The sequence below is a fragment of the Ambystoma mexicanum genome, chromosome 7q (genome assembly GCF_040938575.1).
Source record: "Ambystoma mexicanum isolate Mex_15411 chromosome 7q, UKY_AmexF1_1, whole genome shotgun sequence".
Classification (NCBI taxonomy): Eukaryota; Metazoa; Chordata; class Amphibia; order Caudata; family Ambystomatidae; genus Ambystoma; species Ambystoma mexicanum.
Genome location: NC_090941.1, coordinates 1,011,401,340 through 1,011,429,068, shown reverse-complemented (window position 1 = coordinate 1,011,429,068; position 27,729 = coordinate 1,011,401,340). Strand labels below are relative to the sequence as shown.

Sequence of the window (27,729 nt, the reverse complement as noted above, 5' to 3'; positions counted from 1 at the left end):
CTCGCGGAAGGAAGCCACAGTGTACCGCTATGATAAGCACTACCTGTGGCCCCTCTCCCGAGAGGGACAGTCTGAGGAAAAAGCCTATCGGCACAAAGAACCCCAATGGCAAAACAGCAGCCGCAGCGGTCTGCAGTGAAGATGCCAAGTGGAACGTGGGCTCTGAAAGCACCGTAAGGAAATTGGAACGTCCGGTGACGGTAATTGGGGGTGACAAGAGGAAAGGTAAGTAGCAGGAATGCAAATATGAGGAAGCAGCAGACCAACAAACCCTGAGAGAAGGCAGTCAGGAGAGAGAGGCAGCAACCGCGAGGGGCGCAGAGCATTTAAGTGCCGTGAGAGGCCGAGGAAGGGAAAGCACGGGAGCCAGAATAAAGAGCAGAGGAGGAGCGACCCAAAAGGCAGAAGCGAGGGGAAAGGAGGAAAGAACAAAAGGAAAGTAAGTAAGCGTACAGCAACTGGAAAAAGACACAGCCGGGATAGCTGACCAAGCGGGTTGCAACGCACTGCGAACAGGGAGGGCGTGGCTGATGAGCCTCCCGGCTCGCAGCATGCGAAACAACTAGACCGCTACAGCTACGTCTGGAAACGTGATGGGACCCGCAATGGCGGCCCGAGAGCCGCAATCTGGACCATAGTGTCCAAGGAAGGCGTCGCATGACATCCGTCTTCAACTATTACTCCAGTTCACTTGGTTTGACCCCTTATCCTCATCTCTATTCTCTCCCCTTCTCACTGCTTTCTCCTTTCCTCACTTTCCTTCCCTTCAGTGCATCCTCTTACCCATGTTTTCTCCAGCTCCTCCTCCCCTTCCTCCACCCTGCCTCCTTCCCTTTCCACCACCTCCCCTCTCTTTCTCTCTCTCTCTCTCTCTCTCTCTCTCTCTCTCTCTCTCTCTCTCTCTCTCCTTCTCCTTAGCTCCATGTCCTCCGATCTTTTCTCTAACCTCTCTTATAATATGATCACCCTTCTGTTCTCCACCTCTTTCATTTCTCCCTTGCTTCTGTCCACTGTGCAGGCATCATGAAGCAAGACACAGATAACAGATTCAAAGTTCAAAACAAAATGGTTTATTAAATCAAATGTCAGGATGGTAGATGGTAGTACCTTGCCCTATGCTAGGTGGGATGTCCCTACCTGAACGAAACTAAGGAAATTCGGAGTCAAAGAGTTCAACTCAAAGTCTGTCTGTGTCCAAAACGTATCCTTGCCCACACAACTAAAGCTAAACAATATGGCGGGATGTCATTCAAAGAAATGGTGTTCAACACAAAGTCTGAGCTCCTCCTAGCTCTTAGCCTCCTTTTCAGCTCCTCTTCCCCAAATTACCTTTCTAAAGTTCAAGGCAATACAGTTATGCACAATCCTCGGGGTTCCCTTCCCCAAGCTCCAAGCAACCTAGTTAAAAAGAAAAGGAACTTGAGCCTCCGTCTTCAAGACAGCGTTTGTAGTTCCTCAGGTCTCAGGGTTCCCTTCCCCAAGACTTCAATGCAACAACTGATATGTGTTTTAGTCTTTCAAAGTTCAACACAAATCCAGGCCAACTTGACCGTCCTTCTGGTTTGCTTCACCAGCTCACTTGTTGTGTTGCTTTTTGGTATATTTCACAATGTCTTTAGCTTTCACACTTGAGGGCTCCCTGTTCTAGGGGCAGTTGTCAGACCACACATCAAATGTCGCACAACCAGGAACTCTATGCTCTTCAGCCCACACAGGTTCCTCTGTATTTACCCCAGTGTCCAAATTCAACTTCACTTGGCTTTCGTTGTCGGCCTCTGGGCTTTTATATACAAGTTCCCACTCTCCTGGCTCTTTGTCAGCCTCTTGGCTTTGCCATTATGTGTTACACGCCTCTTTTCCTGTCTTTGGCCTTCCATTCCAATAGTCCACTGTGTTGTGGTGCTCCGGTTCATGTCCCACCTTTCTGTTACACTCTTTCACACTTGCGCTCTATTGTGTAGGTTGCTTTCGGTTGGGTATTTTACCTTTTTTCTTTCATCGGTTATTAGTGTTGCCCATATTCAACATGCATAACTTGGTTTTGTTTCAAGTTTTCATTCAGTTCAGGGTTCGATATGCATATTTTAGCTTTGCTTCAAATTTTTAATTCCGTTCGGCATTCAATAAGCATTATTGAAGTTCGTTACCTATGCGCAGCCTTCTCGAGGTGCCCCGTCTTTGAGTGACATTCCCGACACTCATCGTTTCTCGGCGTTCTGTCTGTTGGCTCCTGCTGCCTTCTTCTCCGGTCGTCGGGCCATCTTCTACGAGCCCCGCTCACACTCCGGGTGTTCGCCTGCACACGCCGGTGGCTCTGCTTCTCCGGCACGGACGGGGAGGTCGTCCCTTCTTTCCTGCTTGCCTGCAGGATCAGCAACACGCTTCCCAACACTGAGACCCCCCACACCTGTGGTAGCCTAACGGCTTAACTTGCCTTGGGCTCTACAGGTCCTCTTGGCATTGGCCGGTGTCCTGACTTCCTCGCAGGCCCCACCAAATCTCCTCACATCACGGGTCCTCTGCTGGTCTCTCCGACACAGGTCTCTTTGTTGCCCTCTCTGCAGATTTACGGGTCTGCCTTTATACACCCGCAACCACTTGAGAGGTTGCAGTTGAGGAATCATGATTAGACTTGCCTAACCATAGTTAATGGGACCTGCCGGACCATCACAGCCCTCTGCAGACATCTTCATCGTCCCAGTACCAAAGTGGTGAAATTAAGTTTAAGTGTTTATTACTCTTATTTGCCTCTTCCTCCTCCCAGTAGAATTCCAGTAAAAATGTAGCAAAGAAATCTAACCGAAAACCAAAGGTCCACTGAGTCAGAAGTGATCGCAGGAACCCAAAGGACCAGTTTAAATCCAAATCCATGGACCGAAATGTAAAGAATGCCAGCAAAATGATGAAAAAACACCCAGGACAAATGTAGAAAAGAAATCCGAAAAAGGTGAAAAATCCAAACGAAAACCAAAATTCCAGTGAGACAGAAGAGATCGCAAGAGACCAAAGAACCAGTTTCAATCCAAATCCAGGGACCCAAATGTGAAGAAATCCAGCGAAATGACAAAGAAAAACCAAGAAAAAAGAAAAACTCCAATGGAAAAGGGAACTCCAGAGAAAGCTGTCTGCGTATAAAGTCGAAGCAAAAAATAGCATCAGTTTTTCTGTTCAAAGTACATTGAAAAATGCCATAGAAAGATGACACCTACTGACGAAAAATATTACAGTTGAAACAAATAATAGTCCTAGTTTTAATGTTAATATAAGATAAAATACAGTACAATCATTCGTTATTTGTTATTCCAAAAAATTGTTCCTTGTTTTAATTTCACTGCAAATTATTTCGTTATTATTTCTGTTGTTATTATCACTGTATACTGATGGACCATCTCGAACAACCTGAACTGGTGGCTCAACCTTCATGGGAGCAGTCAACTTAAGAGTTGACTCAACCTGCTCGAAGCCATCAAACTTGCATTTGCAAACAGCAAGTCAACCCAGCAGAAGCCATCACCTTGCTGCTGACTCGGCTGCTGCTTGACCCATTGGGAGACCTTGTTTAACTGTCTCGAGCGCCAAATTGACTCTTCTATAGCCTCTACCATCAAACCGACTTGAATCCGACTGCCAGTGTTATTGCTTCCACTTGAATCGTATTCACATTGGCTTGAGCGCAGCTAAAGCACCAAGAAGCCTGGCTTGATGCTTTCAAACCTCATAAGACAAGTATAAGGTACTGTTAAGAAGCCCTGTGCCCATCGTGGCTCGTAAGCCCCTTTGTCCATCTTATTCTACTTAGACATATCTTTTTTGAACAGGGACATTGTTAACGTTTTCTGCCTAAACACCCCACATGTCATACTATACCTTTCTGCATTTTTGTTGTGTTCTCTTCACAGGGGGTGGGTTTTCTCAAAGTGTTTTTGGTTAGTTGATTGCACTTTTATTGTTTGTTTAAAGCATATGTATTTTTATAGAACCTAATTGGACATTTTTATTTTGGAGTTGTTTGTGCTATTGGTGTTTGGGTTCCTATTGTTATCACACTCCTCCTGAAGAGTATGCCCTGCTCTCTGCTCACGTTACCACAAAAGGTGAACGCAGAATACTCTGGCTGTGTCTGTTTTAGCTTTATGATTTTAATCATTAATTGTTTAGTACTAGTGTGAGGCTGAGTTGGTGATTTAGCCACTGTGTATCATCCCTATAATTTTTTAAAGATGTTATTCACATTTGTAGAGCGCACAGCAGCTCTTAGGCATCGTGGTGCTTGTTACATAGAGGATTTGCAGGCTTAGGGACATATTACACAGAACATAGTAAAATGCTAACAGTACATTCTTAGTTACAGGGATAAAAGCAGGCAAAAGCAGGCCTAGCATGTAGAAGAACAATGGAACAGTTGGGGGATAGTTGAAGAGGGAAGTTTTTAGGGCTTTCCTGAATGCTAGGAGTGAAGGTTCCGCTCTGAGTGAGTTAGGGAGGGCATTCCATAGTTTGGGTGCAATGTGAGGGAAGCCAATGCCTCCTGCTCTGTTCCTTTTTATGGTAGGGATGCAGAGTTTATTGGCATGACAGATTATTTTTGGGCACGTGGAGACATCTCACGCAATGGTGTCAGAGAGGTAAGATGGGGCATTGAGTGTGAGACATTTGTGTGTGGGTGTGAAGGTCTTGAACATGATCCGGTCCTTTAAAGGGAGCCAGTGTGCTTCACGTCTTGCCTGGGAGATATGTTTCGTTTTTGGAATGTTGAGCGCAGCTCTAAGAGCGTCGTTTTGAGTAACCTGGAGACGCTTTGGGTTTGTGTTAGAGGTTCCTGCCAGGAGGACGTTACAGTAATCGAGCTTTGCTCCGATGGTGGCTCTGGCGATAGTAAGGCAGTTTTGTTTAGATAGGTAAGGCTTCACCTGATTGATGAGTTTCGTAGTGGTTGCAAAGGCTGCGGCAATGGCGTTAACCTGACGTGTCATGGATAAAGTAGGGTGGCAATGGCGTTAACCTGACGTGTCATGGAAAAAGTAGAGGCAAGGTAGACACCTATAGTTTTGACAGCCTGGGAGACAGGGATGATCGAGTTGTCTATGGAGAAGTTGCAGTATTGCTGGTCAAGTTTGGTTAGGATCTCTTTGGGCCGGTTCAAAGTGACATTTTGGAACGTCATATTTTCGAAATGCCATTTTTTAGACACCAAAATGGTGGAAAACATTTTTTTAGCATGTTTTTTTATATTTTATTTTTGTAAAGGAAGGGATCCCCCCAACCCTTGTTTAGTTTCTATAGACACTTTTTGTTACTAACGAAACAAAAATAAAACAAAATGCCATTTCGAAAATATGTTTTTGACAATTTAACTGGATACCCTTTAGGCCCTATGATAATTATCTCGGTTTTGTCCCTGTTTAAGCAAAGTCCATTAGTGGCCATCCAGGCTTGGATTGTGCTGTATATAAGATGGAGTGCAGCTGCGTCTGTGTCATAGGAGCCTGTTAGGGGAAGGAGGACTTGAGTATCATCAGCATAGTTCGTGTAGGCTATGCCAAGGGAGTCCAACTGGTCGAAAAGCGGTTTGGTGAAAAGGTTGTAAAGTGTTGGGGCCGTGCATGAGCCCTGGGGGACTCCGCAGTGTATAGTTGTGGGGGTAGTGTTTGCATGGTTGGAGAACACTTTCATGTCTCTGCCGTTTAGGAAAGAAGTAACCTATGTGGCCGCCTTGTTAGAAAATTGGGCTGCATCGAAGAGGTGCGATGTGAGGGTCTTGTGATCCACAAGATCAAAGGCAGCTGAGAGGTCTAGAGTAGGAGGAGAGCAGGCTTACTTTTGTCCATGATTGAGGTGATTTTGATTTTTAAGATAAAGCAGTGCATTTTCCGTGCCGTGACCCGTAGGAAACCCTGATTGTCTTCTACCTAGGATATTGTTAGTTTCAAGGAATAGTTGGATTTGATTATGAGCTGCTTTGTCCAAGATTTTTAAAAGGAAGGAGACAGTGGTAATGGGGCGGTAGTCATTAGGTGATGATGGGTCTAGCAAAGTTTTTTTTAGTAGCAGGCGTACCCAGGCTTCTTTGAGGTTGGCAGGAACGGACATGGATGATAATGAAGCACTGATGAATGCTTTAATGAGTGGCGCTAGTTGCTTGGCACATTCTTTGTCTAGGTTGGGAGGGCAGATGTCACCTTTGCACATGGAGGGTTTAAGTTGCTTAAGGATTTTGATGACGTCTAAGTCTGTAACATCCTGGAAGGAGAAGAGCTGGTTGTGGGCCTCCTTGAGACTTTGGGTGGGTGGTGTCGTGGTGTTGAGCTTTGGGAGGTCTTTGGCTTGTGCTAGGATTTTGTCCTGGAGTAGTTCTATTTTTTTTAGCATGGCTGCTTGAATGTTTGAGCACCAGGCTTCATCTTTGACAATGTCGTCGGGGCTAGTGGTTGGGGTGATGAGTTCTCTGAAGATGGAGAAGAGTTCCTTTGATTGGGAGTTGGTATTGGAAATGCGTGAGTTGAAGGAGATGGATTTAGAGTGATGGCTTTTTTTGTATTGTGACGATATTTGTTTGAAGTTTTCTTTGATGATGTTGTTGGGATTAGATTGCCATGGAGTGAGGGCTTCATGCTTGACTGCTCGTAGGTTAGCTAATTTGTCTGTCAACCATGCGTTGGAGTCTAGTGATTTCTTTGCTTTCTTACATTCCAGTGGGGCAATGGTTTCAATGGCATTTGTCATGGTGCAGGCGTAGATGTTGGCCAGGGTGGCTGGGTCATTAGAGAAAGGAGGCTTGAGTGCAGGGGTGTCCAGGAAGGGAAGGAGGTTTTCCTTAGTACGTTTCTTGGAGCTTCTTGCTAAGGCAGGAGGTGCCTTTGTGTGAGAGGTTTGGCTGGTTGGGAGGCCGGGATGGAGAATTGTATGCAATTATGGTCAGTCCACTGGAGGGCAGAGATGGAGGTGATGGAGGTCTGACACTTGTGGTCTGTCACCCAGTCTAAAATGCAGCCTTTGCAATGTGTGGGGCTGGTGACATTTTGTAGGAATCCCATGTTCGAGAGCTCTCTGTCTAGAGCAGCTGCCATTTTGTCTTTGGTGTTGTTGAAAGCAAGATTGAGGTCTCCTAGTAGCAAAGTTTTAGTGTTTTTATTTTAGGTTATCCCCTAGTAGGTGTAGGAGTTGAGCTTGGAATTCGGCGGTAGGGGGTCTATAAATGGTGTGAATATTTATGGTGTAGCTGGGCGATAGTGAAAGTTTAGCAGAGATAAGGTCAGCATGACTATCCCATGGGTGGTTAAGTTGCCTGATGGAAAGCGAGTCTACTTGTGCAGAACAATAGTCATTTTGTCACAGTGCAACACTCAGAACCAATTAAGGCATATACTACTCCCTAAGAGTCTTGATTTATATCCAAAACAATGTGCTTCTGTAGAACCATAGTACTCAAGGTCACCTGTTTGCTGTCCATCAAGTCCAGGTTATCAGATGTGTCAGTTACATTTTCTAACTGTAGCGAGCGCCCATGGATGTTATCTTGGTTTAGATGAACACCTAATCTTGGTGCAAGATAACCCATAACTTTGACAAACATACTCCATGCTGAATCTCTCATGTTTTGGAGTATGGCGTAGTGTCCCAACAAAGGCAAAATATAACGGATGTATCAGGATCCTGACAAATGGGTTGGACACCAATTGTAGGCTTATGTGTACCATGATAAGTCTTATGACCAAATTCTGTGAAGGAGAACCCTGTATCAAAGAAGAAACTGTTCTTTGTGATTGATAAGGTTACATTTGTTAATGCCCATAGATTGGGTGCCATTATTGACATTATTCACTTCATTAGGTGGAGGGAAATTTGGTGTCCCAGTAAAGCCAAATATGAAAGCATTCCCTTTACGACCCTTAGGACCTTCACTCTCAGGATACATTTCAAGTCATCACAGATGTTCTACCACCCACCTTCCAAAATTGTTAAGTGCTATCAAACTTCTATAGTCTATATCATGGGTAAGGTGAGCACAGCCCCAATTGTAAAATATGGTCTGGATGTAGGTGTACTGCCAGGTTGCATTTCTTTATTTCACAAGTAAATGTTGGCGTATGCCAAGAAGCTTAGAAGTAACAATCAATATTGGAAAGCCATATTTTACAGTCTGTGCTGCTGGGTCAATTTTGAGGTGCGTCTGGACAGCTATTGAAAGATCGCGGATCGGAAACAGTTTCTCCCAGTGCTCCAAAGGTCCTATAGGCAAAATAAATTCCCAGCAAATTATCAGGGTTACCTACAGACCGTGGTTCTCCTACGGATGCACACGCAGCAACTGCGTTACTTGGTATCAGCCTGCATTATTGAATATTGCGCATAAACACCAGAAGGAGAATCCCAGCAGTCAACATAAGCAGCACCACAATAATGTTGTAGAGAGCTATGTAGAAATAACATGAGCATGAAAATTCCTTACAGTGCCTTCTCCTTTCTACACCATTCTTCTCTGCAACCGCAATCAATGTATTGAAAGCAGGCTGTGTTTCTGCCATTTGGCGCAACAACCTGTGTTCAAATTCACATCAGATGTGTAAGCAAATTACCTGTCTGATCAAGGATCGAGGTTATAGCCATGCAAGACTGTTGCATCTGTGCCTTGAGCAAGGTTGTTTTGATGTTCAACATCTTCAACTGAACTTGATATTATTTGCGATGACGTTGAAGGTGCAGCTGAAGTCTGCATCAGAGCAGATACTCAGAGCTGTTCAACAACCAGTTGCTTAGATGAGGTCATCATAGCAGGTGTCGGTAGCAGAACTGCTCTCTATTTGGGTGACCGATGAGATGCAGCTAGTGTTGCAGGTATCGGTAACAATGAGGCTTTTGGAGATGGCCTCTGGAGTGCTCGGACCTCAGGCAGCACCTTCTTGCATGCAGGAGCATGAACCCATGATGAATGTCCTTGACAAGCAAGAGTAGTATTACTCATCAGCAACACCCGGAGGGGCCCCTACCATCTGAGTTGGCGAGCCGGCGTCCTTAGGTTCCCATAGAATTAGGTCCAGACAAACATGATTCAATAAAGACCCTTGAACTGTCCTAGAGAATTCAAGTAGAGTTCAAGGGTCTTTATTGAATTCTTTGTTAGGCCTATGACCGACCTTCTCTCTCGCCTTCCCACGAACCTCCTCCCTAACCAAGGCGTTTATAACCCATGTTAGTGCTATCAATTGTTGATCCCAACTTCTAATGTCTGGCTTATTCTAATGATGTTTTCCCTAAAAGCAGGCTCACCGACACCCTAATTGACGTCTTACATTTCCCTACTCTTGCCACAGTTTAGTGTTTCTAATGAGGCCGTACCTAGGAATTGCTCTGTAAGGTGTACCTGATTTTACTCAAAACCATCATTACCATACCATTCCGGCTTCCTCTCCTTGAATCCTCCCCTCCAACCTTCTGTACGTCCTATGATTCCTCCTCACTCCTACTACCATGTTAATTCGTCTATTTCACCTCCCGCTCTACTATTACCCCTTCCACACTACTGCTCCTCCTCTTCCCACACTACTGCTTCTCCCACACCACTACCCTTCCCACACCACTACCCTCTCTAACCACTTAGCTCACACACGCACACTAACACTGCAGAACCACTATCGCTCTTACACCAATGCCTCACCGGCTCCCTGCTGGTTTTTTGGTCAATGTCCACTGCCTCCTCTGACCCACCCGCACTTCTTGTTTCTTGCCCCCTGTGTAAATATACCTCCTTCTGGTGCAGGTTGGTCATTTGTTCCTAAAAGATCATCTTGCCTCATCCCCCGCCTATTGTGTGTATGTGCAGATACACATTTTTTTAAAGCGGGCTTGACCACTCAGTCACTTTGGCAGTGTTTGAAAGTTTCTCTGACAGTTTGTGGTTGAGGGTCCCATTGGTATGTTTGGGGAAACCTCAGTTTTTTAGTTCATGGTGGTCTAGTGGATTGTTTTTGTTTGCAGCTGGTTCACAGACAAGCTTGGTATGTCCGCTCTGAGGGTTTCTGCTTCAGATTGATGCCGGCTTCTCTCTCTTCTGTCTCTCTGCAGAATGGGCTGAATCTCTGCAGGGTTCAAGCTTCAGTCATTTGGGGGATGTTTTGGTGTTTACGCCGCTCTTCTTTTCTTTTCTCTGCAATGCCGGTGTCTCAAACAGTAAATGCACACTGGAGGCAAGGCTGAAGACATGGTTCTGCACAAATATTACTCCCACAGGATGAAATGGGTATCTGGGCCTACTTTTTGGGATTGGCTCTCAGGACTAAGGTTGGCTCTGGATCTTCCCTTTCGCCTCCCTCCTCCAATGGATAATGGTTTGTCCCTTTCGTGAGTCGGCCAAGTGCTTGGCCTTGTCACATGGTGCACAAGTGACTGGCAAGGACAGTTGGGTGCTTCAGGCTTTGCTTCTTTCCCCTGAAAGCACAAGGATCTGACAACCTTCATCAAGGATTTACAATACTTTATGGTACTTTTGGCTTCCAGATGCAGGTTCATCCTACACAGAGCTAATGGTGGTGTAGTAGCCACATCCAGGGAAAACCCTGCCAGGATTTCATGTGGTGATAACCCATGACTGTGATTATCATGATTTTTAGTAATTAGTGCATTTTGCAATGTCTCTGGCCATCTGATGCCAGACTCTTGACAAATCTTTAGCAAACGCCTCTTAATATCACTGTTGTAGAGATCTCCTGTATCACTAAATTGGTGGTGATATGAAAAGTGTTGGTGCTTTTTAGAGATGTCTGCAAGGTGGGAATATTAATCACCGGACTAGTGAAGTCTGGGCTTCAATCACTGTCCTAACAGGGAGACAGAAGTAGGGAATACATTGTGTTACGTTTCTTTGCTGTGGTGATGGAGTCTGATCTCTTGGGATAAGTTTGAACCCTTCCAGCAAACACATCTACTGCTACTAGTATGCATTTATATGGCAGACTTTTCAGAAGCTACAAAAAGTCGACCTGTATATTTTTCGGAAAGGCCCTACAGGAGCTGAATGTGTACCTGGCAAAGTTTTAACAGCTTTCTCAATGTTGTGGGCTGGACAAATTGGTACTGCAGTTGGATAAGATGCAAACCAGTCTTTATTAATAAGTGCAGTCATAGCTTTCTTACCCGTGTCGGCCACAGAGTGCATCAGGTGAGCAAGGTAGTGTGGCCATGCTCTTGGCGCTGCCAAGAAACCATTGGAACTGTGCCATATAGTATCTATATGCAACTTACATCCTTTGTTAGAGCAATATGCCTTCTCTTGTTCCGGCTCTACATCCTGCAATACCTTCAGATTAGAGTGTGCAGCAGTCGGGGGCTGGTCCGCTGAAATACAAATAAAGTCATTGCTAGGCGTGAAAGGGCCTCGAAGAGCCGTAACCTGGGCTTTGTCAGTCATGGTGTTTTCTTGTGTTAGGTAAGTTTTTCATAGTTATTATAAATCTTCCTGACCTGTGTCAGCCCCAGAACGTTTTGCTTTTACTTGTGGATTATTTTTCCTTATACCTCTGTGAGTGGGATCCTTTTTCCGCGCTCACAGAATCTTTTACTCTTTTTATGGGTGTCATTTTTTAAGAGTGTCTTTTAAGTTATCCCATTTGACAACTTTTTGGCAATCAGTGCCTATTGTTGCTGGGTTGCCCTATGGGCTCCCCTTTTAACTTTCTATGGCTTACCTTGTGGGAACTACAGTTCCCAAGGGTAGAAAGGATCTTTGGATCCCTTTTACATTTTATTTGGTGAAACCAACACACCCCACCTTAGGTGGAGTGCTGGGGAGATGCAATGTATCTCCTTTCACACTAAAACTGTAAACATTCTGTTACAGGGACAAACTTACCTTTAATGGATGGTGGCAGTGATATCTTTTATTAATTCGGTGCACCTTTCCCGCAGGCTGTTTGCACAGCCCAGGTAAAGGCACCCATGGATACTTATTTTACCAAAATGGCCCTGGTCTTGTTTTCTCGCCATTTTAGTGTTCCTTGTCCTTTCTTGTTCCTTCCCCTGATATGCAGGGCGAGAAATTCCTTTGTGTGATTTTTTTATCTTCGGTGTGAGTCCGGAGGACTCCCCACCCATGCTCCATCGCTTCCTGTGAAGGCAGGAAGCGAGGTAGGAGTCCAGAACTCTGCAGCCTTTTGTCTTCCAACCTTAGTGCGAGATTCCAGTTCAAACTGGATGGCTGGCTGTCCGGAAAGGATTGCCAACCCTCCAAGTTTGAATGTTGCTAGGCTGTTTAATTGGCTGCATAAGAGTCCGATCCTGGAAGCCGAAGAGGTACTCGACCACTGGAACCAAAACTGAAGCGGATGAGGAAGGAAAAGTGGCTGAGATGATTTCCAGCAACCAGAGAGCCTGCTGTGTAACCAGAGCCTACTGTAGCCCTTCCTTCCAATCGACCCAATCCAAGAGCCTGGTGAGACCCACTAGACTCAGGGAGACCTGCATTTTGAGCCATCCCATGCCGTGCTGCATACCTTGCGGGGCTGCAATATCCCAAAACCCTGGGACTTTGAGCCATTGTGCAGTTCACGGTCTTCCAAATCTCACTCAAACTTCGTGGGCAACCAGCTGGATCTTCAGAGTCACAATTCCAGTCTGAAAGTCCCCTCACCAGACTGGTGGACCTTTATAATGATGAGAATCCAACCAGCAATATTCTGTCTTCTGTGCTCCTGAAAAGGCACCAAATCCACAGCTGTGCATCCAGCCGGGAGTAAAACCTTGCCTTGATCGTTCCATGTTGATCCCTGCTACAAAGTCCCTTCCAAGGTCCTGTTTTCAGTCACCACGACAAGGAATTCACCGACCAGGTTTTTGGCTGCAGATCCTGAAGTCCATGCTACTTCAAAATCTTATGTGCTGCGGTACGATGCTGGATGGGTATTTACTTACCTTAAGTCTAGTCTAATTCCTGTGTAGTTTGGGAGTGTTTTCTGTTATTGGCAGTCCTCTCGTCCAGTGCACCAAGCCCCTGCTGGAATCCTCCTAGAGTGTCTTCTGTGATCCCCCTGGACCCTCAACTAACTGTAAAGTAAAATATTCACCTGTTTGCAAAGCCCTCCTTAGGAACTCTGACTTTTGCTCCTTATGAACCAATCCTGACACTGCCTGTTGGAACCTAGACCCTAGTGACCCCCCCTTCTGCCACTGAGAACACCCATGATCCAAGAATAAGGGGAAGACTTTTAAAGGATTGGTACTTTTGCCTAGAAAAGAGAATAAGTGTTTACAAGTTACTTACTTGCAAACAAGTTGCTTGGTAACTGTAACTCGGAGAGTGAACAGTTACACAAGTTATTACTTTCCTTAGAAATGTTCTGCCATTCTGAAAAGTAGATATAAGGTTATTTTACTCACCTGTGAATTGGTTGTGCCTCTTTGCCAAAAGTAATGCTGTTGGTTTACTTCACTATTCCCGTTAGGATATATGTATGGATGTTCCCTAACAGGGCATTGCTTCCTCTGACTTGCTGTTAGCCTATCCAGAGTCATTCATAAAGTGTAACATTGGGTTTCGCTTTCCCTGGTCTGATTTAGACAGACACATAAAACAAGTCTTAGGTTTACACCTGCCTTTAAGTTGCTGATAGCTCCTGAAAAAATGTGTAACTGTGTTATCCTAAAATAAGTTAGTTATTGCTTCCCTTAGTCTGTGATCTGAAAAGCAACTGTAATTGAATATTAGACCCCAACGTCCAATTTCCCTAGAATAACTGTGTTATCCTGAATCAGAGTTATAGGTTTATACTGTTCCTAGTATCTGCGTTTCACTAGATCAGAAAAGTATATTGTACAGTTGATATTACTATGTGATTTCTTGCTGAGTGCCACAGTACAACTGATTGGGTCTACTACTCTGGTATTACTGAAATTAATCTAAAAATAACTATTGGTTTTGACTTCCCTAGAACTCCTGTTAGGTGTTGCAAATAAGGTTATATGCTTTGGTCTGCATACCTTCACGCATAGTGTTGTGTTTTTATAATTATGGTTATACCTGGGCCTACTTGTATTTAAAAGAAAAACATTTTTTTATAATACATAGTGTTTCAGTGTTTCTTTGGACCATTTGTATTACAATTTCATTTGTCCTGATTCTACAGCCCTCTCTCCCTCCGAAGATAAGCCTGGCTGCTCTGTATATGCTACCCTGAACACAGGTGGTACAGCCTTATACTAAGAGTGGAGTCTTGTACTGCCTCAGTTGAATGCTTTTAATTTGCCCTTAGTTGGACTTCCTGAAAACTGTCCTAACACCGTGTACCTTATCAAAGACAGATGTTTCGTGAGCTTTGTATTTTACAATAGCGAGAGCAGAAGGCAACAATAAAGTATCAAGCAGTTTAGCTATGTAAGCCCATTTGCTTACAGAGGTATCGACTGAGGTTAGTGAACTTTGATGCTTCCTTTGCACAGCAAAGGTCGTCACACTTTATGCATAAAGGGAGTCTGTATATGTGGTGGCAGACTTCTCTTCTTACAAAATACAGACACGTGTAACGCCAGCAATCTCTGCTACATGAGCAGGTTGGACATTAGGCAAGTGATAAGCTTCTAACACTTTAGACTGTGTGAAGAGAGAATATCCAGTTTTAAGCTGTCCCCGAGTCTCCTTAAGACATGAACCATCATCTTAATCGATGAACTCAGGTATTTGCTGTGGTACATCTTTAAGATCAAGTCATTGAGTTAAAAAGTGCTCTATAACCAATAGTCAATCATGTGGTTTCCTATCAGAAGGCCCAGAGAGCAGGGAAACTGGGTTCTGGATAGAACTACGAGACATAGTCACAGCAGCAGAAAGTAGCAGTTTCTCGCATATAGTCAAACAGGAATTAGACATGTGCTTGTGCTTCCCTTTCAGGAGTAAAACGGTAACAGCATGGAGCACTGCAACAGTCACTGGGTGTCCTAAGATCAGGGTGTATCTGCCTGCTCACTAGCAAGGCAGTAGCAGCATTAGATCAGATAGAAGGTGGCAGACCTGCTACTACAGGCGGTAAATGTGGAGCTATAGTTATCATTAGGCCAGTGCTAATCACTGTAATTGGGTCAGAATCCTAGATCAATACCATCACGTTCATCAAATAGTGAGTACATTATTCATGGTAACAGGGCTTGAAATAGCTCTTGTTGTGGTGAATGCTTAATCTGCTTCTTGGGGCCAGATGAGAGGTTTATGTGCTGAATCGTGAGTGAAGGCTTGTAAGGGCTTCACAATGGAGATGAATCCCAGTATCTCTTGTCAGCAATATCCAGCTATTCCCAGGAGCCCTCTCATTTGATTGAGGATCAGAGCTTTGGGAAAGCTGAGGATGACATCAATTCGGATGTGCACCAAGTTATGAACTCGGGTCTGACACAATTGTGGTTTTGTCTTGAGCAAGGTGTGCCCCTTCAGAGCAAGTACAGTTCATTCATAAATTGAATCCTGGTTTGTAGGTGGTGGCCCGTTCCTTGTAGAACTCCTTCATATTCCACCTTCTGGCATTAACGTGGCTATCTACTGTGTTCCACAAAAAATGGTTTGCCTTTTCATAGCTCAGAGCAACCAATAAGACGTCACATTGTGGTGAACGTCTGCTTTAGAAATGTAAAATAGAAATGACTCTTTGCGCCACCATAAGGGCAATTGTTGCCTATCCTATCTTTTGTTTTCTGGTGAAGGAAAACATATAGTTGCCATTGGTGTGCTCTTGTCAAGATGCTGTGTCTGAGGTTCAGGCCTTGTTGAAGTGGGCAAGGATTAGGTGAAAGTTAGGAAGGTAAGCTTTCTTCCTCTCTTCCTCTCTTCCTCTCTTTCCTATAGTCCTAAATGCTTTCAGAAGGTAATCGCCTTGCTGTCCTGCATGGTGCTGTCAGGGCTCCATTTACCAGAATGTTGTGCTCCTTATGCCAAGCGCTTTGGATTAAGGCGCTATATAAATAACACATCATTATCATTTCCATAGGCAAAAGCGCTCACACTGGCCTCCCACTGAAGACTAGGAATAACCAGAGTCATTTGGAATCCCTGCGTCTTGCTCCTTTGGGGCCTTGAGAGAAAAAGAGCGAGGCACATCCTCTTGCTCCCACTGCGTGGAAAGACTGTGAAGCCGCAGAAGCACACCTTGGATTGTTAATGTAGCTAGGGGAAGGTCCTCAGTCGCCTTTCCCCTGCCACTCTCCTTCACAGTCCAAATTCCCAATTGCGAAGCTTTGGTATCCTCAACTGTAACTCTTGATATGTCCAGGCGGTTGCTGATGTATTTGCCCGTACCCCAAATCTCGCCTAGTCCATCGCCTACGCTTCTGGACTTTTGGCAAGCCCGGCCCTGGGAGACCCAATAGGGTGAGCAGAAAATAGCTAACATTTTACAGCCACTTCAATATAATACAGTGGTCCATGTGGTTCATTTCATAGTGCTACCATGTGTCCTTGTTGCATGATCATTGCATTACTCACTTTGTATTATTTTCTTCCCTAGCTTCTGCTGTGCCAAGTTTCCATTATCTGCACCCGTAGATATGCGCCCCTGTCTTGCAATGCTTAGATTTGCTGTGCGCACATTTGGATTCTGTTACTAGCACCTCTGGCCATATGTTCCCCTTTCTTTCTTTTGCACACTCTTGTTTTTTTGTTCTCGTATTTGTGAAAGGTATGATTGCTAAAAGTACCACTTTTTGGTTTGGGCTAAGCACTACCTATAAGCTAAAACTTGTGCATTAGAGTACAGCTAGGGGGAATGACATATGAGGAGGGACACAAAGCTATGAGGAGGGACAGAAAGCTTGTAGGTGTTTTTTTTTTTTTGCCCACCCATTGACTGTGACTGCCTATAGCCATGCTTATTCCTATGACCATTCCCATCCAGTTCCTGCCCCTCCCTGCCCAAAACACCTCCTTATGGGAACTCTTTGAGCTCGCTTTAATTAAGCCTTACAATCAAACTTTCCACTCTAGTGCCCGCCAGTGTTTTTTCAAAGCAGTCTTTGGAGAGATTATTATTTAATTGGAGATGTAAACACTGGTGCAATATAATATGTTTTAACCAGGTCTGCCTTCAGCCACTCGATTTATAAGCACCATGCGTGTCCTTTACTGAAGGCCTGTTCAAAACAAGCACTAGGAAAGCCAACAGTTTCGACTTGTGTAGAAGTATTAGGCAAGTGCCTTTCACATGTCTACACAAAAGCCCAAACTGTTGGCATTGCCAGTGCTTGTTTCAGATATGGTAAAACTGATCAAAAAGTGCTGCATGAGGAATCTACTTTCTTTTTGAAAGGTTAAGACGCATTTGGATGATAGAGTACCAACGTGGTACAAAGCCATTAGTCATAGAAATGCTCTTTCAGTGTTATCCCGGCAAATTGTGATACTTTTCCTTATACCTAATCCGAAGACACTTGTAGTAGAACCGACCCACGTAAGAAATCGGTGACATTGGGTCTTTTATATCTCTGCTGATTCCTTCAGGAGAGAGCACATGTCCAAAGTTATAGGCCTCTCAATGTTCCGGTTCTATTGGGGAGTCCCACTTAACTATAACTACAGAGTTTATTTTTATTTTTAGGTTCACATCGGAAATGCACAATTTCGCCGCCTTATAACATTTGCAACCTATGATCAATTCTCACCAAATTTCCCAAAGTAGCTGTCACGCATTTTGTGTGACTTGTGAATTTTGGCAAAACATCTTGAAAAATGTGTTCTTATTAGTATTTAGAGCATTGAAAAGATTTAAAGGACAGATTTCCTAACAATTGATCGGTGCAATTGTAAACAAATGTCACTCATATATGGGCCATTTTGTAAACGGGTGTAACGGGCACTGGTGTACAATTCAAATTTAATGACAATTGGATATGCTGATTTTGAAAAAAACACTTAATTGATATTGATACTCTGTGTTCAGGCCAGTATTGGTTATGCAGTTTGAAACGTACCCTGCCGAATCGGCTCAAGCTCATATACTATATCCTCTAGTGACTTTGCCACTAGCTAAAACTGAATCAAAACGATTTTGGCCAATTGGCACCAGTTGGCTGAAACTGTGTCAAATCGTCTCACAGTCATAAAGTATGGCCACTTGTCACTATCTTAAACAGATTCAAAACAATTTGCCCCAATTGGAACCCCCTGGCTCAAACTGTATCGAATGGACTTGATTACTGAAAGTTAACAAGTGAAGGTATGGACTTGATTACTGAAAGTTAACAAGTGAAGGTATGTTCTCCAGTGACATTACTGATTTGAACCGATTTGCCCAGATTCGAGCAACTAGGCACATATTGGCTCAAATCGCATTGAATTGCTGCAAGCTGATTGCTTTGTCCCGCCCTAGTGGCTTTTTTATTAGTTCAAACTGACTCTACATGATTAGAGTCACTGATCCTCAATTGGAGAGGGATCGAGGGAGAGCAAAGCTTTTCTTTTTACGAATCAGGGGAATAGGAGGTTAACAGGGCAAGGGTTGACAAGCGGCACACCTAGTTTTGAATGGTGGCATTAAATGCATTGTGATGCCTGGCACTCTCCTCCATTAGGCGGCACCCCCCAAGTCTGGATGTGCCTTTGTCTCTGTCCATTATTTGGTAAAGCCCACCTACCGTGGAGCCAGACCTTTCTCCCACTATGCAGGACTGTCGTATCTGGGGATATCCTTCGTCCTTGCATGCTGTATGGTAAGTCGTAGTTTATTGTGAAGTCCAGACCTCGCCACGAAATGGCGGGGCACTCGAACTTAGGTGTGGTATACCTGTCCATAGTATGCTGAAACTGCCTACTGTGGGACCAGGGCCGCTCCATGAAGGACCTGTGAAATCAAAGCACTTAAGCATACTGCGAAGATTAATTTTAAATCATTGAACCCACTAACCAAAAAAGCTCAAACTCTCTGCATACTTAACTTACTCAGAAAACTCACACAACCACCTCTTGCACCACAAACCGCATGCACTTCACCACACTGCAACAACACATAAACCGCACCAACAGGACACGAGGACGGACATCGATCTGACCCTCGCACCAAAGCTGAGTGCACTGTGTATACCGAGCTGAAGCTGCCAACAGTATACCACCCCTCTCACTATCGTACTCCCTCTTCGCCTTACTAACCCATCCCGCCTTCTCGTTTGCAGATCCACCAGAGCGCCTGGGAACCAACTCCGTTGGTGACGGTGCACGGTACAAATACCTTTAACAGGAGAGTGTGTCAAAATGTGAAATTGGAGAGGCATAGGGAGCACTCAAGAGCCACACCAACATGGCGACTCTTTTGTGAGCTCCGCTCACCGGCCACACATCCTGAACAAATCCTGTTGCATTCATAGGTCGTTTTTCCCCTGGGACACATCCTGTCGATAGTGGACCGACCCGCGCTGCACCTTTCAGCCTCAGAGGTGTTGCTGTCGCCTCATAAGACTGGAGCAAACACTGACATTCGCTGCTGGGGGATGACTGGACATGTAAGCACCACCGCGGTGGGGGAAAAGTAGGCTGGCCAGCCTTTTCCATTCCCGGCGTTCCCAAGCTCTTCACCGCCGTGAACATTGTGCAGAGGGGGGTAAATCTCTGGCATCTTGGTTTGCAGTGCGGCCTGCAGAGCACACAATGGCTCACTTGGATATTGCTACAGGGGGAGCTCCCCCTGCGAGTTTATTAGTGCTTGCAAGACCTGGTAGGAATTGCAGTCCGGTGATACAAGTCAGTGGCTGTGCGGGCCTTATCAGACAGAAAGAGGCCGCCTATTGGATGGAAAGTTGTGCGACGATGGCTGGGTGGTGACCCTCATGGTTGGAATCAATGGACCATGTTGTTATGTCTGGACCCGGGGGCATCCGGTCCAGGTACTCATTTGCTGGGGGGACCCAGCCGACATCCAGAAACAGGGATCACCCTGTTAGCCATGGTCACACGGCCGCACCATGGCCTGGGGGCACCCAGGCCACCCATCAACAGAGTTGCCACGCAGTGGCTCTGCAACGGTGAACACAGAGGGACAGATTTCCTAACAATTGATCGGTGCAATTGTAAACAAATGTCACTCATATATGGGCCATTTTGTAAACGGGTGTAACGGGCACTGGTGTACAATTCAAATTTAATGACAATTGGATATGCTGATTTTGAAAAAAACACTTAATTGATATTGATACTCTGTGTTCAGGCCAGTATTGGTTATGCAGTTTGAAACGTACCCTGCCGAATCGGCTCAAGCTCATATACTATATCCTCTAGTGACTTTGCCACTAGCTAAAACTGAATCAAAACGATTTTGGCCAATTGGCACCAGTTGGCTGAAACTGTGTCAAATCGTCTCACAGTCATAAAGTATGGCCACTTGTCACTATCTTAAACAGATTCAAAACAATTTGCCCCAATTGGAACCCCCTGGCTCAAACTGTATCGAATGGACTTGATTACTGAAAGTTAACAAGTGAAGGTATGGACTTGATTACTGAAAGTTAACAAGTGAAGGTATGTTCTCCAGTGACATTACTGATTTGAACCGATTTGCCCAGATTCGAGCAACTAGGCACATATTGGCTCAAATCGCATTGAATTGCTGCAAGCTGATTGCTTTGTCCCGCCCTAGTGGCTTTTTTATTAGTTCAAACTGACTCTACATGATTAGAGTCACTGATCCTCAATTGGAGAGGGATCGAGGGAGAGCAAAGCTTTTCTTTTTACGAATCAGGGGAATAGGAGGTTAACAGGGCAAGGGTTGACAAGCGGCACACCTAGTTTTGAATGGTGGCATTAAATGCATTGTGATGCCTGGCACTCTCCTCCATTAGGCGGCACCCCCCAAGTCTGGATGTGCCTTTGTCTCTGTCCATTATTTGGTAAAGCCCACCTACCGTGGAGCCAGACCTTTCTCCCACTATGCAGGACTGTCGTATCTGGGGATATCCTTCGTCCTTGCATGCTGTATGGTAAGTCGTAGTTTATTGTGAAGTCCAGACCTCGCCACGAAATGGCGGGGCACTCGAACTTAGGTGTGGTATACCTGTCCATAGTATGCTGAAACTGCCTACTGTGGGACCAGGGCCGCTCCATGAAGGACCTGTGAAATCAAAGCACTTAAGCATACTGCGAAGATTAATTTTAAATCATTGAACCCACTAACCAAAAAAGCTCAAACTCTCTGCATACTTAACTTACTCAGAAAACTCACACAACCACCTCTTGCACCACAAACCGCATGCACTTCACCACACTGCAACAACACATAAACCGCACCAACAGGACACGAGGACGGACATCGATCTGACCCTCGCACCAAAGCTGAGTGCACTGTGTATACCGAGCTGAAGCTGCCAACAGTATACCACCCCTCTCACTATCGTACTCCCTCTTCGCCTTACTAACCCATCCCGCCTTCTCGTTTGCAGATCCACCAGAGCGCCTGGGAACCAACTCCGTTGGTGACGGTGCACGGTACAAATACCTTTAACAGGAGAGTGTGTCAAAATGTGAAATTGGAGAGGCATAGGGAGCACTCAAGAGCCACACCAACATGGCGACTCTTTTGTGAGCTCCGCTCACCGGCCACACATCCTGAACAAATCCTGTTGCATTCATAGGTCGTTTTTCCCCTGGGACACATCCTGTCGATAGTGGACCGACCCGCGCTGCACCTTTCAGCCTCAGAGGTGTTGCTGTCGCCTCATAAGACTGGAGCAAACACTGACATTCGCTGCTGGGGGATGACTGGACATGTAAGCACCACCGCGGTGGGGGAAAAGTAGGCTGGCCAGCCTTTTCCATTCCCGGCGTTCCCAAGCTCTTCACCGCCGTGAACATTGTGCAGAGGGGGGTAAATCTCTGGCATCTTGGTTTGCAGTGCGGCCTGCAGAGCACACAATGGCTCACTTGGATATTGCTACAGGGGGAGCTCCCCCTGCAAGTTTATTAGTGCTTGCAAGACCTGGTAGGAATTGCAGTCCGGTGATACAAGTCAGTGGCTGTGCGGGCCTTATCAGACAGAAAGAGGCCGCCTATTGGATGGAAAGTTGTGCGACGATGGCTGGGTGGTGACCCTCATGGTTGGAATCAATGGACCATGTTGTTATGTCTGGACCCGGGGGCATCCGGTCCAGGTACTCATTTGCTGGGGGGACCCAGCCGACATCCAGAAACAGGGATCACCCTGTTAGCCATGGTCACACGGCCGCACCATGGCCTGGGGGCACCCAGGCCACCCATCAACAGAGTTGCCACGCAGTGGCTCTGCAACGGTGAACACAGAGGGACAGATTTCCTAACAATTGATCGGTGCAATTGTAAACAAATGTCACTCATATATGGGCCATTTTGTAAACGGGTGTAACGGGCACTGGTGTACAATTCAAATTTAATGACAATTGGATATGCTGATTTTGAAAAAAACACTTAATTGATATTGATACTCTGTGTTCAGGCCAGTATTGGTTATGCAGTTTGAAACGTACCCTGCCGAATCGGCTCAAGCTCATATACTATATCCTCTAGTGACTTTGCCACTAGCTAAAACTGAATCAAAACGATTTTGGCCAATTGGCACCAGTTGTCTGAAACTGTGTCAAATCGTCTCACAGTCATAAAGTATGGCCACTTGTCACTATCTTAAACAGATTCAAAACAATTTGCCCCAATTGGAACCCCCTGGCTCAAACTGTATCGAATGGACTTGATTACTGAAAGTTAACAAGTGAAGGTATGGACTTGATTACTGAAAGTTAACAAGTGAAGGTATGTTCTCCAGTGACATTACTGATTTGAACCGATTTGCCCAGATTCGAGCAACTAGGCACATATTGGCTCAAATCGCATTGAATTGCTGCAAGCTGATTGCTTTGTCCCGCCCTAGTGGCTTTTTTATTAGTTCAAACTGACTCTACATGATTAGAGTCACTGATCCTCAATTGGAGAGGGATCGAGGGAGAGCACAGCTTTTCTTTTTACGAATCAGGGGAATAGGAGGTTAACAGGGCAAGGGTTGACAAGCGACACACCTAGTTTTGAATGGTGGCATTAAATGCATTGTGATGCCTGGCACTCTCCTCCATTAGGCGGCACCCCCCAAGTCTGGATGTGCCTCTGTCTCTGTCCATTATTTGGTAAAGCCCACCTACCGTGGAGCCAGACCTTTCTCCCACTATGCAGGACTGTCGTATCTGGGGATATCCTTCGTCCTTGCATGCTGTATGGTAAGTCGTAGTTTATTGTGAAGTCCAGACCTCGCCACGAAATGGCGGGGCACTCGAACTTAGGTGTGGTATACCTGTCCATAGTATGCTGAAACTGCCTACTGTGGGACCAGGGCCGCTCCATGAAGGACCTGTGAAATCAAAGCACTTAAGCATACTGCGAAGATTAATTTTAAATCATTGAACCCACTAACCAAAAAAGCTCAAACTCTCTGCATACTGAACTTACTCAGAAAACTCACACAACCACCTCTTGCACCACAAACCGCATGCACTTCACCACACTGCAACAACACATAAACCGCACCAACAGGACACGAGGACGGACATCGATCTGACCCTCGCACCAAAGCTGAGTGCACTGTGTATACCGAGCTGAAGCTGCCAACAGTATACCACCCCTCTCACTATCGTACTCCCTCTTCGCCTTACTAACCCATCCCGCCTTCTCGTTTGCAGATCCACCAGAGCGCCTGGGAACCAACTCCGTTGGTGACGGTGCACGGTACAAATACCTTTAACAGGAGAGTGTGTCAAAATGTGAAATTGGAGAGGCATAGGGAGCACTCAAGAGCCACACCAACATGGCGATTCTTTTGTGAGCTCCGCTCACCGGCCACACATCCTGAACAAATCCTGTTGCATTCATAGGTCGTTTTTCCCCTGGGACACATCCTGTCGATAGTGGACTGACCCGCGCTGCACCTTTCAGCCTCAGAGGTGTTGCTGTCGCCTCATAAGACTGGAGCAAACACTGACATTCGCTGCTGGGGGATGACTGGACATGTAAGCACCACCGCGGTGGGGGAAAAGTAGGCTGGCCAGCCTTTTCCATTCCCGGCGTTCCCAAGCTCTTCACCGCCATGAACATTGTGCAGAGGGGGGTAAATCTCTGGCATCTTGGTTTGCAGTGCGGCCTGCAGAGCACACAATGGCTCACTTGGATATTGCTACAGGGGGAGCTCCCCCTGCGAGTTTATTAGTGCTTGCAAGACCTGGTAGGAATTGCAGTCCGGTGATACAAGTCAGTGGCTGTGCGGGCCTTATCAGACAGAAAGAGGCCGCCTATTGGATGGAAAGTTGTGCGACGATGGCTGGGTGGTGACCCTCATGGTTGGAATCAATGGACCATGTTGTTATGTCTGGACCCGGGGGCATCCGGTCCAGGTACTCATTTGCTGGGGGGACCCAGCCGACATCCAGAAACAGGGATCACCCTGTTAGCCATGGTCACACGGCCGCACCATGGCCTGGGGGCACCCAGGCCACCCATCAACAGAGTTGCCACGCAGTGGCTCTGCAACGGTGAACACAACAGTGGGCAGAGTTGCCTCTCAGGGGCACTGTCATTGTATAGGGCTCTGCAGGACAGGTCCCTCTGCCTTGGAGGCTGCGCTGTCACTGCACAGGGCTTTGTTTCTTTAAAAAAGGGGGCGCACACCACTCTCCTCCTTTTTCATAACAAAATGAAACAAGTATCACTGGATATACATGAACCAACAGTTATCAACAGCAATTTACCGGGCCACTTGGGATTTGTGGGATCTGCACTCAACAAATACACTGGGCGTCGGGTAGTTGCAGATATAAAACATATAGCGAGCACTCTTTACATGTAATGAGGGTGATCCTCTGGGTTTGGTGGCATGTTGACAATCCCCTCCCACCCCCATGCCCCTCTAAGAGAAATTCTATTAAACCTGGGAGGATGGAACCTCCAACCACCTAATGACACCATTGTCAGCTGCTAGCACCATATAGATCATGCCAACAATCTGTAGGAGCGCAGCTTCACATAACTATTCTTAGTGAGACCACGTCAAGCATATAACTGATATGCAGGCTCACAGCATCAAGCACATTTTTACTGAGTCCTCGTTAAGCATTAACAGGCTGCAGGAAGACTGCAGGAAGACCAGTTCAAACTTGCACTAGTGTAGGTTCAGGACCGTTGATAACATAGTTCAGGGGCCGGCAAAGCCACACCAGGGGCTACATTGGCCTAGTAGCCCTTGGCCTACTGCCTCCTCTCTCTACCTGCCCATGGCATTATCTGTTTCTCCTATCTATTCCAACTGTTTCTTTATCAACTTTCCTTCCCTTCTCACTAAGTCTGGTAAGAAGAAATTCAAAAAGGATATCTTAGTTTCTAACCCTGGTCTCCCCATCGCTGATCCCTATTCCAGCGCCTCTGCCAGACAAACCCTCGCTGACATCCCCTTTTTCGTTCCTTCACAAGATCTCTGGACCCCTCATATGATCTCTGTGCTCTGTCCTGTCTCCTCCTCTCCCATTAATGGTGGCACCCGCTGGGGAAGTACGTATGGATCTCTTTGACTCCTCCAGAGTCTTTATTAACATCTATCTAAATGGTACTGTCATGGTGCAATGCCCTCAGGTCAACCTCCTCCTCTTTGATAGGCAGTTCCCTCGCCTCATCAACTTCCTCTCATCTCCAGCTGTCCCCTACTCTCTTCCTCTGGCTACCCTGCCCTCTTCTGCCTCCTCCTTTGCCCCATCTCAAGCTCCTTCCACTCCTCCGCAGGGCGTACCTACGATCTGTACCCCTCCCCGGAAGGTCTTTAAGTCTGGCAACCTTCTCAATCTCGCCACTCTAAATTCTCGCTCGGCCGTTTAACACTTTAACATCTGTCACCTCCTAGAAGAACTTGACCTTGATGTACTCGGTCTCACCGAGACATGGTTCACAGCCAGCTCTATCACAAGTTTTGACACTCTCCTCCCCGACGGCTACAAGATCCTCTCAGCTCCCAGATCCAATCGGCCTGGAGGGGGTGTAGCCCTCATCTTCCCTGAGTGGATCCCTGCCTCTCTTATTCCCACTCAAGCTTACTCCTTGTTTGAATGCCTAGTCTGCAGGCTCTCTTTCTCTCTTAGCCACTCTCTTACTGTTGCTACTCTCTACCGGCCCCCTGGTCAAATCACCTCTTTTCTCTCTGAGTGGGCTGAACTCTCATCTTCCCTCTTGGCCTCCACCACTCAACTTCTCCTCCTTGGTGACCTCAACATTCATCTTGATTCTACCTGTCCCTCATCTTCACTCTTTTGCGACCTCTGCGATTCACTCTCCCTCTCCATCCTTCCTTCCGGCCCGACTCACTTGGCTGGCCACACACTTGATGTCTTGATCTCATCCGGCCTCCCCCTCTCTACCCACCTTACCACTCCTCTCTCCTGGAGTGATCACTGCCTCCTCTCCTCTCATCTCTCCAACCCCTCCCCCCAAGCCAAGTCCACTCCTAGATTGCCACCCACCTTCTCAGATATCCGGCCCATGAAGCGTGTGTCAGTCGAGGCCTTTGCTGCAACCTTCTCCCCCCCCCTCTCCCACCCCAGGCTGACTCACACCCTGACACAGCCCTCTCTTTTCTCTACTCCTCTATTTCTGCTACTCTTGATACTCTTGCCACCGTCATGAGGATCCGTTTGAAGTCCAAAGCCAAGTGCAATTATTGGTATGACTCTGATCTAGCTACACTTAAACGGAAGTGTAGGGCGGCGGAAAGGAAATGGAGGGCTTCTTGCTCATCCTCTGACAAACTGGCATGCAGCCTGCTCCAAAGGCAATACCGACTTGCTGTCCACACTAAGAAGAGAGTCCACATACAAGCCCGTGCCTCTGCGGCATCTAACAACTCGGCCGAACTTTTCAAAATCTGCAAGGAGCTGGCCAACCCTGCTGCAGTCTCCACCCCTCCTCTCTTCTCACAGGATCTTTGCAATGCCCTTGCCTCCCACTTTATCTCCTTCTCAGCCGGCTGACCCTCCCTCAGCTAACCCTCATCCCCCTTTCTCCTCATTTCCTCTTTTCTCCCCTTATGAGATATCTAGACAAGTCTGATCTATCAAAACGTCATCAAAACAGGTCCATCCCTGTTCCTCTAAAACCATTAAGGACCACATTGACACCCTTGCGCCGGCCCTTGCTGATTTCTGCAACCTCTCCTTTGCCTCTGGCTCTTTTCCCACCCCTCTTAAACACTCCCTTGTGCATCCTCTCCTCAAGAAATCCACTGCTGATCCGTCATGTCCGGCAAACTACCGCCCAATTTCCATTACTACCTTTTTGGGCAAGCTCCTGGAAAAGCTGGCCATCTCTCAGCTTAATCTCCATTCTGACTCTGTTGGCTCCCTCGCTGACCACCAGTCTGGCTTCAGAGCTGCCAGAAGTACGGAAACTGCTCTCCTGGACATCCGTGAAAACCTGCTCTCCAACCTCGATTCTAACATTCCCTCTGTCCTCATCCTGCTTGACCTCTTCTCTGCGTTTGACACGGTCAACAATACCACCCTAGGGGGCATGGCTTGGGCATCCATGGAGTAGGACGTGCTTCCTGAGCAGCTCCGGAGGATCCGACATATGATCTGTGAAAACTACCTTTAAAAACACGCCACTGGTTCCAGGATTGACCACACATGCATGGGAACGTGTGTTCTGCTCACTGTACAAAGACCGAGAGAATCGTATGTGGGATTCTGGAGGAATTGCTCGGCGAACGACGGCGGCTGCTCGGTCCATTG

General features: G+C 46.3%; 1 protein-coding gene across 2 annotated transcripts in view; it reads left to right on the top strand.

Annotated features, from left to right (window-relative positions):
• Nucleotides 1-27,729, top strand: part of ATG16L2 (autophagy related 16 like 2) — a 920,492-nt gene that overhangs the window by 637,119 nt on the left and 255,644 nt on the right. The window lies entirely within an intron of this gene.